Below are 16,460 nucleotides of genomic sequence, written 5' to 3'. Positions count from 1 at the left end.
TGTGTTCTCTCTCTCTCTCTTTCTCTCTCTCTCTCTCTCATTCTGTCTATCTTTTTTATCTCTCTCTTCCAACCTGTCTTTACTCAATACCTGTCTTTACACAATGCCTCTCCTTCTCCCTCCCTCTCTCTCTCCCCCCTCCCTCTCTCCCCTCCCTCTATCCCTCCACCCTCCCTGCCCGTTACCTCCCCACCCCCCTCCCTCTCTCCCCCTTTCCCTCCCTCTCCCTCTCCCCCTCCCTCTCCCTCCCCACCCCCTCCCAACCCCCTCCCCACCCCCCTCCCTCCCTGTAGCCGTTTCCCTACCCTCCCATCCTAGCCTTCATTTCACAGCTGACAGGCTGCCTGTCTGTAATTGGCCAGATGCTGGGGCGGGGAGGCCTGACCAAGTGTTTTAACTCCAATCAGCTTGTATTGCTCTCTGGGGGAGCCCGGTGCAACCCCCTGCCATCATGACATTTCCCCCGCTTTCGGAGGGAGGCGTGTGGGAGAGAGAGAGGAGGACAGGAGAGGGTGTGGTGGAGACAGTTGATGGAAAGGCATGTGTGTGTGTGTGTGTGTGTGTGTGTGTGTGCGTGCGTGTGTGTATGTGCGTGCGTGCGTGCGTGCGTGAGTGCGTGCGAGAGAGAGGTGGTTGGTCAAGGCAGGGGGCTGATAGGAAAAGGGAGACAGTCATTACCCCCCAGCCCAGCAAGGAGCCGTCCACAACGCTGGTTTCAATCAGCCAGACTGTCTGTCTGTCTGTGTGTGTGTGTGTGTGTGTGTGTGTGTGTGTGTGTGTGTGTGTGTGTGTGTGTGTGTTTGTGTGTGCTAAAGTGTGGAGTAAATGTCAGTTTGAATTTTCACTGTAATGGCGTATGTGCATGTGTGTGTGTGTGTGTGTGTGTGTGTGTTTGTTTGTATGTATGTATGTATGTATGTATGTGTGTGTGTGTGTGTGTGTGTGTGTATGTGCATGTGTGTGTGTGTGTGTGTGTGTGTGGCTGACCAGTGTCAGCAGGGATGGATTTGTCGGCGGTAATGCATCTGCCACTGTCGCTCCCCCCCGACAGCCCCCTGCACCGCACACGTCTGTCGCATCCTCCCCTCTCTCCAGCCATCTCTCCCTCGCTCCCATCCCTCCCATCCCCACCTCGCCTCTCTCTTTTTCCTCCCTCCCTTTTTATACCGCACTATATGGCCACTGCAATTACTACTCAGAAGTACCCCGAGGAGGAGATAAGAGGATGGCTGAGGGTGTGTGTGTGTGTGGGTGTATGTGTGTGGGCGTGTGTGTGTGTGTGTGCGCACATACATTTGCTGTCTTTAGTCTCTTTCGCCGCCAGTCTCTCAGCCCTCGACATCCCATAAGCAGCAGTACATTATCATATCCCATTAAAAACACATTCCAACCACACAGACAAGACAATTGGAATATTTCACATTCTTCATTCATAACTCTTCACCCTTGCTGGTGTTTTCCATTGCTATAGCACACTCTCTGTAAACAGGATTTCTCTAACCTTGGGGTTGGGGCTCTTGTGGGGTCTGGAAGACAAACAATGTCTGTGTATTGCACCCATAGGCTATATTTAAGTGTTTTGGGTTTCATTGACATCATTATTATTTTATTTTATTTTTGTAAAAAGATTTGGCATTCAGCAGATTTCTTTATCCAAAGCAACTTACATTTGAGGTAAGTGAAGTCATCTAACCATCAGTCATCACAAGAAAAAATGATCTATGCTCGGGCCAGGGGCCATTGGCAGTCACAATGCTTGAAAAAAAATAATAAAAAATTACAGGGAGGGGGGATGAAGAGGTCTTTAGGAGGGGCAGTTAAGGTGTAGCCTGAAGAGCGAGAGGTCCTCAATCTACGGTTTCAAATCCAACCAACATCTTCTGGGCAATCAGAATACCATTGGACATGCTCTATTGACGTTCTACAAACCATAAACATTATGATCTTTGTTATATCACATTAGAAAAACACATTACCACACAGAAAATACAATTGGCACTTATTTGATAACAGCCGATGCAATGTACACAAGTCCGAACTCAGGTGTATTGGCAGTTTGTATCTGTGGTAACAGGTGAAAATACCACGCTGTCTTGTCAGCGCTCAGGTGGGTGGAGTAGTGGTAGATAGATGTGTGTTCATGATAACAAGCGTGTGTGCGTGTGTGTACACAGTACCAGAGCATGTCTATCCATGCGTTGGGTCATCCTAGGTCCCTTTATCCATTTCCTAGAAATGGTATTGAACATCCAGGGACATCCAGTCATCTGATTACAGGTCCTCTTTCCTCTGTGTTATCGTATTACTGGACTGTTACAGGGATTTACTGGCTGCGTTGTGCTGCTGCGTTGGTGGCCACTGGAGCTCTCCAACGCTGCCCTACATGCTGTAAAAGTGTGTTAGGGTCCATCGTCATGTTTATGAGAGTGTGTGTGAGTCTGCTCTCTTCTAATCATTTTTTACTGCCGCGGCGTAGAGGTGACGTGACCTTGACACCCCGCACTTGTGTTCAATGGAGGTTTAGTACACTCACACACACAGGCACGCACACACACACGCACACACACACACACACACACACACACTCAAGTGCGTGTACAGACTCACATACACACACATTTGAGTGCATGCACACACACATGCACACACACTTGTGTGAAAGGACACACACACACACACACTCAAGTGCGTGAACAGACTCACACACACACACATTTGAGTGCATGCACACACACATGCACACACACTTGTGCGTGCACAGGCTCACAGACTCACACACACATGCACACATACACATACATACACACACACACTCGAATGCATACACACACACACACACACACACACACACACTCTATCTCTTTCTCAGAGTTATTGCTTGGGCTCGTTACAGTGAAATGACATTGCCAGAAGCAAATCTCCAATTGGCCAGAGAGCAGAGAAAGCTTGCCTTGGTGTGTGTGTGTGTGTGTGTGTGTGTGTGTGTGTGTGTGTGTGTGTGTGTGTGTGAGAGTCATTTTCAAGGGTAAGCGCGGGTAAGTTAGAAAGGTCACCTATGTAGAACTAGTCACACTGCTGCTTTTACAACCCCTGATATTCAGTGGAGGCTTGTGGAGGTAGAAGTCGGAGGACGGCCACAGACGGAATGAACGGAATGCAATCAGAATGTGAAGCGGAACCATTATACTAATACTTATATTAATTATAAGAGGGTGAAAGTCTTAGGCTTCGAGTTCCTCGACATTGCAGCAACAAGAGAAAAATGGCAATAAAAGAAACCTAATAAGACCAGAGAGAATGGTGTCAAACACACATGTGGTATGGAACTGAGCTAATGGGAGGGAATAGTGCAGGTGTTCCGGCCACAAAACAACAACGACAAAATAAAGTTGAATATTGAATATAGGCTATAATTGAACAATAGGCTAAAATAAAATAGATGAAAATACAACATAAATATAGACCAATAGACTCTGATCACCCAGATCAAGCCAGCTGGAGGAGTAGTTTTACAGTCTTATTGCGGCAGGCAGAAAATATCTCCTCTAGCGCTCCTAATGCGGGGTACACACATAAGGAGTTTTTGGCCGGTTTTGGCACGATTTTTGGATGTCTGAAAACGACAGAAAACGAGAGAAAACGCCCGATTGTCAGATGGATCTTAACATTTTCCTATAACAAAATCCTGTGGTGTGTGGTGTGTTAAGAGTCAATTCTCTTCAATTGTGCAATCAACTCTCAACTCTCAACCTGCTCGGAAAATGGGCGTGGGGAACGACAGATTCCGGACTCTCTAGTCTCGTTCCCCAAGCCAGAAATCTCGCGTGAACCCATCCTTTTAATATTGCCTTTAAATTACAAAATAATTAAATTAAGATTATATAATGATTAAAGCACTTTGAGCCGCAACGTTTGCAGGAAAAGCGCTATACAAATAAAGTTATTATTATTAAGACGAAGTCAGCTCGCTTCTTGATTGGCGAGCAGGGTTGCCAGATGGGAATGACATTTTCCACCCTAACCACAGTCTAAAACCGCTAATTCCACCAAACAATCTGGCAACCCTATGGTTTCTGGTCGGAAGTATTGAACACATTTCACATTTACGATTGCCGGCCACGCCCATTTTCCGAGCAGGTTGCCGGGAGAGATTGACTCTTAACACACCTCACACCCCAGGATTCTGTTATAGGAAAATGTTAAGATCCATCTGATAACCGGGCGTTTTCTGTTGTTTTCAGACATCCGAAAATCGCTGAAATCGCAGAAATTCCTTATGTGTGTACCCCGCTTTAGTGCAGTGTGGTTATAGTAGCCTGTTGCTAGGAGCTTTTCTGCTCTGCCACAGTGTCATGTTGGGGATGGGACAGCTATAGCAAGAATCAAAGCTAATGCAAGGACTTTGTTAAACACTGTGGAGCGATCCCAATGATAACAAAATGGTTAATTTAATCTAGCTTTAATTGTAACTGTTTAACGTGGATCACAGCATACTATTTAATAGTTGTCACTTTTTAAGTGGGATTCCATGGATTTACCAGCTGTGTTATAACCGAGTGAGTGATAATGTGTATATTAGAAGTGTAATGGGGGCGACTGTTGCTCTGGAGGTAGAGCCGGCGTCTAATGATTGCAGGGTCAGCAGAACGGCGGTTCGAACCCCAGCTGGCCACATGTCGAGGTGTCCTAGGGCAAGACAGGCGCTTTGCATGGTAGCTTGCCACCATTGGTATGTGAATGTGTGTGTGAATGAGAGGCCATTGTAAAGCGCTTTGGAATAAGGAATAAGTCAGTCCATTTACCAATTGTAATGAATGGGAATGTAATATCTGTACTGTGGGTGATCAAAGCTATCTGGCTAATGTAGTTCTCTGCACTGTGAGTGATCAAATATAACTGGGTAATGTAGTTCTCTGTCCTCTGAGTGGTCAAATGTAACTGGGTAATGTAGTTCTCTGTCCTCTGAGTGATCAAATATAACTGGGTAATGTAGTTCTCTGTCCTCTGAGTGATCAAATGTAACTGAGTAATGTAGTTCTCTGTCCTCTGAGTGATCAAATATAACTGGGTATTGTAGTTCTCTGTCCTCTGAGTGATCAAATATAACTGGGTAATGTAGTTCTCTGTCCTCTGAGTGATCAAATATAACTGGGTAATGTAGTTCTCTGTCCTCTGAGTGATCAAATATAACTGGGTAATGTAGTTCTCTGTCCTCTGAGTGATTAAAGCTTACTGGCTAATGTAGTTCTCTGCATTGTGAGTGACCAAAGCTAACTGGTTTCTCTGAGTGACCAAAGCTAACTAGTTTCTCTGAGTGACCAAAGCTAACTGGTTATTGTAATTCGCTGTACTATACTGTGATTGTTCAAAGCTAACTGGCTGATAGAGTCCTTCAAGCTGAATGTTGCTTTAACACATCCCTGTAATTGGGAACACTGGCAATCTAATTGCCGATACCCGTGCCAAACCCTCCACATGATTGCCAACAACTTGCTTCTTATACCAATTATACTCCAATTATTTACATTTTAATCACCAAGTGCTCTGATTACAGAGTGTGATGGAATAATATTGCTTAAGACATTTTATATATTAATAAGAATATTCCTTCACCTGACTGAATTCACAAGGGCAGAACCAACATTGACGACCTCAGCCTAGTAGACAATGAAACCAGTTTCTCTACTTGAAGCTTGACATTGGCTAGACAACAGACACATTTAAATGATTACAAAGACCTGATTGCTCTCTTTTCTCTTGACCTGCACCTAGATGGACTAAGCCATCTAGAGCAGTTTTTGACTTTTGTGTTTCCCCAGACCCAGTACTCTAGGACCAGACTAAACCAGTTTGTGGCCTTTGTGTTCCTTTTTCACCTTTGTGTCTCTAGGAGAAAGTGGGGGTCGATTCCCCCTTAACCTTCATCCCCCATCATCTTCCTCAATGTACAAATCCACACCCCTTGTAAATGATTGGCCTAGACCTCACCCGAGGGCGGACTTGTTACCTGAGGGTACCTGAGGGCATATATACTGAAATGTAATGAATGATCTGGACTTTGAGAGAAACTTTGACCGTTCAGACTTGTCTGACGTACCTGTAAACTTTCCCCTTCTATAGAGGTAAACATTAAATACTTTATTCCTATGCATTTTGAAACGAAGCAGGCTGCCTTTCTTTAATTTCTTTAACAGGAGGTTGTGTGTGTAAGTGCATATTGTGTGTGTGTGTGTATGTGTGTGTGCATGTGTGTCAGTGTGTGTGTGTGCATGTGTGTCAGTGTGTGTATGTGTTTGTGTGTGTGTGTGTCTGTGTATGCGTGTGTGTGTGTGTGTGTGTGAGTGTGAGTGTGTGTGGACGTGTATTAGTGTGTGTGTGTCTTTGTGCATTAGTGTGTGTGTGTGTGTGTGTGTGTTTGTGTGTGTGTGCGTGTGTGTGTATGTGTGCTTTTTTCTCCTTTCTTTCCATTTGTGTTTTCAACATTAGTGAAAATACTTGTATGTCTAATTGTCATAAATGGAGAATATAAAGGGAGAACCATGGTGATTTCTAGTGTGCTGAGCTGAGACTGTTTCTATGCTGAGCTGGGTTAGGGTTAGGGTTAGGGTTAGGCAGGAGTCCCATCTCCTGTCTCAAGGCTTGTTAGTTAGAGGAGAAATCTCCCTCCTGGTGTAATGTAGTGTGTACACCATGGGAGGCTGGGGGAGGTAGAACACCATGGGAGGCTCCCAATGTGCGGGTAGCTTGCATGGTAGCTTGCCACCATTGCTGTGTGAATGTGTGTGTGAATGGGTGAATGAGAGGCCATTGTAAAGCACTTTGGAATAAGTCCATTTACACCAGGGGAGGCAGGTGGAGGCAGAAATCGGAGGACGGGCTCATTGTAATGTATGGAATGGAATGGTATCAAACAAGGGTGGTGACCTCACACACACACACACACACACACACACACACACACACACACACACACACACACATTCCTCTGTGTTGGCTATTCTACATGTCAACATTTTAAAAAAATCGAGAAGGAGATCCCTATATTTTCCCAAATACCAGATAAGGCAGAACTCCCTTCTATATAAGGGGCTGCCTGCAGGGGCCTGCAGGGGGCAGTAGAGCTATAATAATTAATTTTGCCATTTAGCAGACGCTTTTAATCCAAAGCGATTTACAATTACGAATTACAGGGACATTCCCCCTGGAGTAACTGAGGGCTAAGTGCCTTACTCAAGGGCACACTAGTAGTGGTGTGGTTTCAGGTGGGATTTGAACTCACAACCTTCTGATCACAAGTCCAACTCACTATCCACTAGACCACCACTAGACGAGCTACAGCACGGTCTTCACTTGACGTGTGTGTGTGTGTGTGTGTGTGTGTGTGTGTGTGTGTGTGTGTGTAGCAGTGTCTTCTGCAGTGATCTCCATGCGTATTCTCAACCATAGGTATGTCTGCATTCTATCTCCATACCCGGCTTCTGACATTCCAACACACTGAGCATATCACTCTGCATTGTGTGTGTGTGTGTGTGTGTGTGTGTGTGTGTGTGTATGTGTGTGTTGTATGGAATTTACGTCCATAGGGCATTATCTGGTTGGAATAGAGCTCTGGTGCATTGTTTGGTATTTGGGGGTCACACAGTAATTTAGAGAAACACACACGCACACGCACACGCACACGCACACACACACGCACACACACACACACACACACACACACACACACACACACACACACAGACACAGACACAGACACAGACACACACACAGACACACACACAGACACACACACACACACACACACACACACACACACACACACACACACACACAGCCAGACCCATCCAGTATCTCACATTCCTCTCAGGAGGATCTCTCTGTGTGTCTGGTTATTATTGTCTTACCCACACACACACACACCTACGCACACACACGCACACGTACACGTACACGCACACGCACAGACACACACACACACACACACACACACACACACACATACACAGACAGACACAGACACACACACAGGCCTGAACACAGACTCTCATCACACCCAGCCAGGACCTGGCCTAGGTCCAATGAACAAGCCTCTCACATCCAGCTGCTGCATGTTACACTCATATCAACCTTCTCTCTGAGGTCAGTTGACACCATCTCTTAAGCCCCTTTCACACATAGTTCCCTGTATTTTCCATGGAATCCCAAGCTGTGCCGACCAGGCATTTTCGCCGTTGCCCTGCTGGTTGCGCGATGCAGGACAGCTGTGAAAGGAGACTGACCAGGCAATAATCAGGGTCCATTCAGACATGCAGCGACCCTGCAAATTGTATGGAATTATACATGGTCTCGACCAGGAAAATTGCCTGTGCGGATTTCCCTGGTCAGTCCCATTCACACTTACGCCGACCCTGGAAATTGCATGGAATCTACTGGGCTCGTATGTGTGAAAGGGGCTTTACTGTCTCTCTCTCTTTCTCTCTGTCTATCTCTGACCCTCCCTCTCTCCCTCCCCCTCCCCCGTCTCTATCTTTCTCTCTGTCTCTCTCTCTCTCTTTCTCCCTCTGTCTATCTCTCTCTCTCTTTCTCTACATCTCTGACCCTCCCTCTCTCCCTCCTTCTGTCTCCCTCTCTCTCCTCCAGCCCTCCCTTGTTTCTGTAAGCTCATTCATACTCTGCAGGCCTACTGGTAATAAACTAGTGTTGTGGCTGGCAAGCAGTGGTCTGCTGAGCATTCATCCCCCCATCTATCCCCTTTCATCTCTTTCCCTCTCTCCATCATCCCTCTCTCCTCCATCCCTCTCTCTCCCCCATCACTCTCTCCCCAACCCTCCCTCTCTCCTCCATCCCTCTCTCCTCCATTGCTCTCTCCCCCATCCCTCTCTCCTCCAGCTGCTAAACGTTTACAGATGGACGCTAATCGTCTCCTCTGTCTGTGGATGACATTCTAATTAATCAACCGCCATCGTCCATCTCGCTACAGCCAACAGCTTCACAAGCTGAGCTGGGGCTAACCAGTCTGGACAGCCCTCACGGTGTGTGTATGAATGAATGAATGAATGAATGAATGAATGAATGAATGAATGAATGAATGGTCTTTATTGTCATTGCTATAGTACAGGTACCAAACAACGAAATTTAGGAGGGGTGGCTCCCCCGGTGCTAGGAAAGAAAAAAGAAAAAACACAAGAAGGGAAGGAGCTGGTTTACATAAATAAATAAAGGCTATGTACACTATCCACTATACTATACTGTACAGATAGACGACTAGGGTTGTCATATTGCACATAGTGTTATTGCACATTCATTTGAAGTGTCGCAGTTTGCAGGCTAGAAATGTACATATTTGTGCCTCAGCACTACACCTGATTTTTTTTTCTCCAGTCCAGCAGCTGCCATCAATCCGTCCAGACTGTCCAGGGCCCAGAACCTAGGTCTTTGCTGTGTTCAGGGCCTGGATGGCCCTGGGGTAGAAGCTGTTCTTCAGTCTGTTTGTCCTTGAGGCCATAGTCCTGTACCGCCTTTTCGAGGGCAGCCGGGTAAAGTGTTCGTACCCAGGGTGGGTTGGGTCTCTGGAGATCTTGGAGGCCTTCCTGAGACAGCGTGTGTTGTACAGCTCTTCCAGAGAGGGGAGGGGGGCGCCGGTGATCTTCTGGGCTGTTCTCACGACTCTCTGTAGCGCATTTCTCTCCGCGGTTGTGCAGCTGGAGAACCAGTTGCAGATGCCGTAGGTGAGGATGCTCTCCACTGCGCCGCGGTAGAAGGCCACCAGTATCTCCTGCTTGTTGTGTTCCTTCCTGAGGACTCTCAGGATGTAGAGCCGCTGTTGTGTCTTCTTGATGGTGGCTGTTGTGTTGTTCTTCCAGGACAGGTCATCCTGTATGTGCACCCCCAGGAATCGGAGGGTTGAGACTCTCTCCACGCTCTCTCCGTGAGCAGGGGCTGGATCTCGGACTTTTTCCTCCTGAAGTCCACGATGATTTCCTGGGTCTTTGACTTGTGTGTGTGTGTCTTTGTGTCTTTTGTGTGTGTGTCTTTGTATGTGTGTGTCTTTGTGTGTGTTTGTGTACAGTGTGCGTGTGTGTGTATTTGTGTACAGTATGTCTGTGTGTGTTTGTGTACAGTATGTGTGTGTGTCTTTGTGTGTGTGCGTGTGTGTGTGTGTGTGTGTGTCTGCGTGTCTGTGTGTGTGTCTGTGTGTGCGTGAGTGTGTGTGTACACAGTACTTACAGACACGGGCTCATTGTAATGCGCGGGGTGTGCTGGAGTGAGTAATGGCCCACAGGTTAGGGTTAGGGTTAGGTCTGGGCTGTCCTGTTCTGGCCTCAGCATCCTGGGTCATCTGTGGTGACTCTATGAGCTGACTCCAGAGTTCAGTGCTCTAATTCTGGATGAATATTGTGTGATTATGATGTTTTTGTCAGTCAGTATTCAGTGTCTCTGCTGGGGTGATGTTATTGACACATATCCAGAGGTCATTGGACCCTCGCCACGCTTCGTTTATTCCCTTGTATAACACCCTCCCTCTCTCTCTCTCTCTCTCTCTCTCTCTCTCTCTCTCTCTCTCTCTCTCTCTCTCTCTCTCTCTCTCTCTCTCTCTCTCTCTCTCTCTCTCACTTCCTCTCTTTCCCCACTCTCTCCCCCTCCTCTCTCTCACTCCCCACTCCTCTCTCTGCCCTATCCCTCTCTCTTCCTCTCCCTCTCTCCCTCCCTGTCCCACTCCTGAAACCAGGCCCACTGTCCAAGCAGATCAATCAAAGCAAAGCTGTTTTATCATGCACCATGTTGACACTGCACGTCTAGTGTCGACACCACCGAAAGAGCCAACGGGTTGTAGGCTTCTGTTCCAGCCCAGCATGAACACATTTCTACACATCTACTCCTCATTAAGACCTCCATTAGCGCGTGTGTGTGTGTGTGTGTGTTTATGTGTTTGTGTGTGTATGTGTGTGTGTGTGTGTGTGTGTGTGTATTGCGGCGTGCATGCAGCTCTTTGGGTTAATGTTGGTGCCTGCTGGTCTAATTGATATGCTGTGATATGTCTGAGATGTATTTCTGCATCTAATGTGTCTCTTTGATATTTCTATTGACGTCTTGCTAAGATGTGCCACCCAGACTAAACACACCCGGGCTACCGAAGAGCTGCTTTGAATTGAGCTTATTTACCCAGTTTATTTAGTTCCCAAGGCTGGTGACTGAGAGTAAACATCACACTCAGGCGCACACAGACACACACAGACACACACACGCACACACACACACACACACACACACACACACGCTCAGACTGATTAATTCCACTGCAGCAGAGAGAGAGAGAGAGAGAGAGAGAAGGAGAGAGAGAGAGAGAGAGTAGAGGAAGGGGGATAGAGGGAGCACAGAGGGAGGAGGGATGGGGTAGATGGAAGGAGGACAGGAGGTGCAGGGTAGGTGATTAGACACACCAGGTACAGATGTTTATGTAAACTTCAAAGTGTTCTGACTGCCAATGCTGGCCCATGCATTATTGACATAGTGCCCACCTGGCACCTGACACACACACACACACACACTCACGCTGACATCACATGCTCATTCCACACATACATACACACGCACGCACGCACTTGCGCGCACGCACACACACACACACACACACACACACACACACACACACGCTGACATCACATGCCCATTCCACCTGGTACAGTCACAAGGCAGCCGCGTCAGGTCACGCCCCCAACAGCACACCTAGCCAATCATCTGGTACCCCAGGGATGACTGGCATATGGAGATACGCCCCCTTTATGGAGATGGCGGGAGGCGTATTCAACAGCGTTACACAACGTTCACACTTAAAGTTCAATCTAATCTAATCTAAAGATATTGAAAAATATAGATAAACTTGACTGGTGGACAGTTCAAATAACTGTGGATAGTCCGGTTAGAACTATGATGTCCTTGAAGTATGGGTATAATAAAGGTCCTTAATGAAAACCATGAACTTGTGGTTCTGCAAAGATAAACAGAATACAACTGTAAGAATACAGCATACCGATGATACTGAACATATATATATACACATACATATGCCACATGCTATATATGCCATATGTATAACATATATACGTATATACACATACATACATACACACATATACATATACTGAACATATCTGAACATCTCAAATATACAGTACACCTAACATGCGTACAGCATGCGCCAGTCCTCAGGGTTCCTACAAGTTTCAACAAGTCAAATTTAATACCTTTTTAGACCTTTTTTAGACCTCTTTGAATATAATTTTAGACCTATCCGCACCACTGTATCATAACTTTTTGTCATCCTCAAGGTGATGAAATTAGCGATTTCACTGCCAAAAAGAAAAAAAAGTCTGAAGGATAATTAATATAAAATAAATAAGTCCCATAATTACTCAAAAGTTAATTTATTAACATTAACAGTTAACTGTAGAAAGTCACTTCAACGTGAAGAGAACAAAGTGCACAAAAGCTTCCTTGCAGGACAAGCTAATCTCATTTTTAAGACCTAGCACCTCATTCTTTAGACCTAATTAGATTAAAAATCCCTTGCATTTAAGCCCTTTTTAGGCATTTTAAATTGGATTGCTGGATTTAAGACTTTAAGGCTTTTTAAGACCAGCGCGGGAACCCTGAGTCCTAACCTCACGCAATCTCACCAACCGACAAACATTCGACATCTAATATACATCCATATACATCTAGTACCCTTAATTATCTTAACACAATTCCAATTATATTTACTAATAATATTTACTTTACTCTCTTTAGTCTATAACAAACGGGATGATCCATGAACGGTGTAAACATGTTATAGCTAACGCTACATCCATAATGAATGAATGAATGAATGAATGAATGAATGAATGAATGAATGAATTAATTAATTAATTAATTAATGGACTTTATTGTCATTGCTACAGTACAGGTACCAAACAACGAAATTTAGGAGGGGTGGCTCCCCTGGTGTTAGGAAAGAAAAAAAAAAAAAAAACTTTTAGAAAAAGAATAAAATCACAAGAAGGTAAGGAGCTGGTTTACATAAATAAAGGCTATGTACACAATCCACTGTACTATACTGCACAGATAGTCAACTAGGGTTGTCATATTGCACAAAGTATTTTTTCACGTTATTTAAAGTGTCACAGTTTGCAGGCTTGAAATGTACATGTTTGTGCCTCAGCACTAGCTGCCATACAATCCGTCCAGACTGTCCTGGGCCCAGAACTTAGGCCTTTGCTGTGTTCAGGGCCTTGACGGCCCTGTGGTAGAAGCAGTTCTTCAGTCTGTTTGTCTTAGCGGCCGGGGTCCTGTACCTCCTTTTCGAGGGCAGCCTGATAAAGTGTACGTGCCCAGGGTGGGTCGGGTCCCTGGAGATCTTGGAGGCCTTCCTGAGACAGCGTGTGTTGTACAGCTCACCTGTAGTCTCAGTTCATCCATCTTGTTCGTCAGGGATCTGACGTTAGAGAGGAAAATGCTTGGCAAAGCTGGTTTGTTTGGGCTTCTCCTCAGCCTTGCTAGCAGTCCTCCCCTTGCTCCTCGGCGTTGTTTACGGTCTCGCCTCCGTCGCTTACGCCTTAGTGTTGGGATAGCGTAGTACTGTTCACCCGGCGACCTCGCCATGTCGAAAGGGATCCTTTGTTGTTCTAAGAATTCCGCCGTTACAGTCCCCTCGTTTTTCGCACCACCTTCTAGTAAGTCTAGTCTGCTGTAGGTACTATTTACACAACCGTTCCCTATAAGTACTAAAATAAAAATGTACATACAAATATTCTTAAAAACACTAAAAAACACCAGCGTGGAAGCCACCCCAAGCCTCGCGTCTGAGCGCGCCGCCATCTTGGGTAACTACGCAATAACTACGCATAAGCAATATTCCTGGCTAACATCCTAGCATTTCTACATCACAGAACTACCCTCAAGACTTACTTTATCATGGACACACAACTCACAGTTGGGAAACAATATTAACTGAACTCCGGTATTAGACCGTATGTATTCTTTAACTTTAACGTGTCGTTCTTCTCTCGCTCTAGGGTTTTAGAGCCTGCCCTCTGCTGGCCAGTGATTGGCCGCTCTGACCACTTTAGTCCTCCACAGCCTGAGGAGAACAGACAGCCTTTTTAACAGATATTATATTTTGATCCTAAATACATTGAATATTATATTATATTATGATATTATACCTGCTCAATGGCCTTGCAGTTAGAGTGTTCACACTAAGATTGGGAGGTCGTGAGTTTGATCCTCTGAGTCATACCAAAGACTATAAAAAATGGTAGCTGATGCCTCCCTGCTTGGCACTCAGCATTAAGGGTTGGATTGGGGGTAAAACCCTGCGACATAGTAGCGATATGTCCAGGGGGTGTACTTGTACATCAAGCCGCCTCACCGGAAATATAGTGCGTTGGCTGGAACCACACCAATCTGTTCCCAGTGATTGATCACTGAATTGGCGATGTATGTGCTGTATATTTCCAAGCGGTGATATGACACACATAGTCCTCTATTATGCATGGCCTCCACCAAATGTCTGCTGCCAGTTTGAAGGTGTAGTTTCATTGCCAGATATAGCCATGCTGGCGTTTCCTTCTCTTTTTTATGCTGAGAAACACTGTCAGGCTTCTTGGATCTGTGTCTTACGGAGTTGAAAATGATTTGCTGCCCAATGGATGTTGCCACCTGGGACTTCTCAGGTCCAGGAGGTGGCTGATCAATACCTGATCCATCAAGAAGCATGTGTAGGAATGACCTTAGCATGGGAGGGATCGGATCTGCTTCACAGAAGTTTGAGAAGAAACCTGCAAAAGCCTGCTTCATGGGGAGATAACATTAGAAAGGTCTGTAATCAATAATAAAGTTATACCAACCTCATGTGTTCAACTCAAATTTCTGTCATCTCAAAATTGTTGTCACATCTGGAACATTTGTCACAGCCACTGGTGCACATTGACTTGCTTAGGTTGCACCTGATTGGTCTAAATATAATGGTACTTAAGGACACATGTAACATTATGCAAGTAACTGGACCTCTTAAAACAATTTAAAATTAAAGATTTGGAAAATCACCTTGATGACACTTAATTTAATGGAATTTGCATATTTTACCCCAGATTGTCATGCTAAGAAGAAAAGGATTGGGTTTTCATCCTTGAAACCTATTTAATTGGATTCCCTGACCCCACAAATGTACAGTTTGACACCAAATTTGTAATTATAGCTATAACAGTAGCAAATATATGGGGTGTGGTAATTGCCAATGGGCTCTGATGTATTGTTGGCGACCATTTTGAAAAAAAAGCAGATCTTACTTGTGTCTTTGGATAAAAGTTTTTCTATCACCTTAAGGTACTTGCATGCCAAAGGGGACATTTGTTGCATGAACTGAAGTCAAAAGTTGTTAACAACCTCTACTATAAGGGCCATTAAGCATCGGTTCTCAAGGCTACTTACTTACATTTAAAGTTTAATCTAATCTAATCTGAAGATATTATATTTTGATCCTAAATACATTGAATATTACCAGTTGTCTGGTCCAAAACCTCTATTACAAACAAACGTGTATTTTGTGGCTTGTTGTTGTGTTGTGTACTTGTAAGGTATTACTGTACTATTTGTTCTGTTCTTTATTAATCGCTAGTTATGTAATGGTTTTGACTGCCCGAGGGACACACATGCGCATGGACCATACTGCGTATTACAACAATGAGGTTTTTGCATGTCCCTTATCCAATAAATGAGTGCAACAATTGAATCAGTGATTCAATGGAATGATTTGATATTTCCCTGTGTAGGGACAGTACAATGGGGAATGCACAGGAGTAGTACAGTCATCTAAATGTAAATGCATGAATGAGTGAGAGATGTAGAGATGTCTGTATCTGTCTGTCTGTCTGTTCTGTCTGTCTGTCCATCTGCCGGGTTTGCCTGCCTGTCTGTCCATCCTTCTGCCTGCCTGTCTGTCTGTCTGCCTATCTGTCTGTCTGTCTGTCTGTCTGTCTCTCTGTCTGTCAGTCTCTCTGTCTGTCTGTCTGTTTGTCTGCCTGCCAGTCTGTCTGTCTGTTTGTCTCTCTGCCTGTCTCTGTCTGTCTGTCTGTCTGCCTCTCTGTCTACCAGTCTGTCCGTCCGTCCGTTGGCCCGCCCGTCTGTCTGTCCGTCTGTCTGTCTAACTTTGCCTGAAAAGTGAAAAATGTGTAAATATCTTTACACACACACACACACACACACAACACACACACATATGCATGAGCACAACACAACACACACATGTCAAGCTTTCCCAAGTCTAACAGCAAACAATCATTAACACACTGCTCTCTCAAGTGCTCAGAGTGATTATGTGTGTGTCTGTGTGTGCGTGCGTACGTACGTGTGTGTATGTCTGTCTGTGTCTGTGTGTGTGTGTGTGTGTGTGTGTGTGCTGTCAGACTTGAAATAGCATG

This window comes from Nansenia antarctica (assembly GCF_963989245.1).
Source record: "Nansenia antarctica genome assembly, chromosome: 14".
Lineage (NCBI taxonomy): Eukaryota > Metazoa > Chordata > Actinopteri > Argentiniformes > Microstomatidae > Nansenia > Nansenia antarctica.
The sequence above is the reverse complement of the archived record's forward strand: the minus strand, read 5'-3'. Positions refer to the sequence as shown.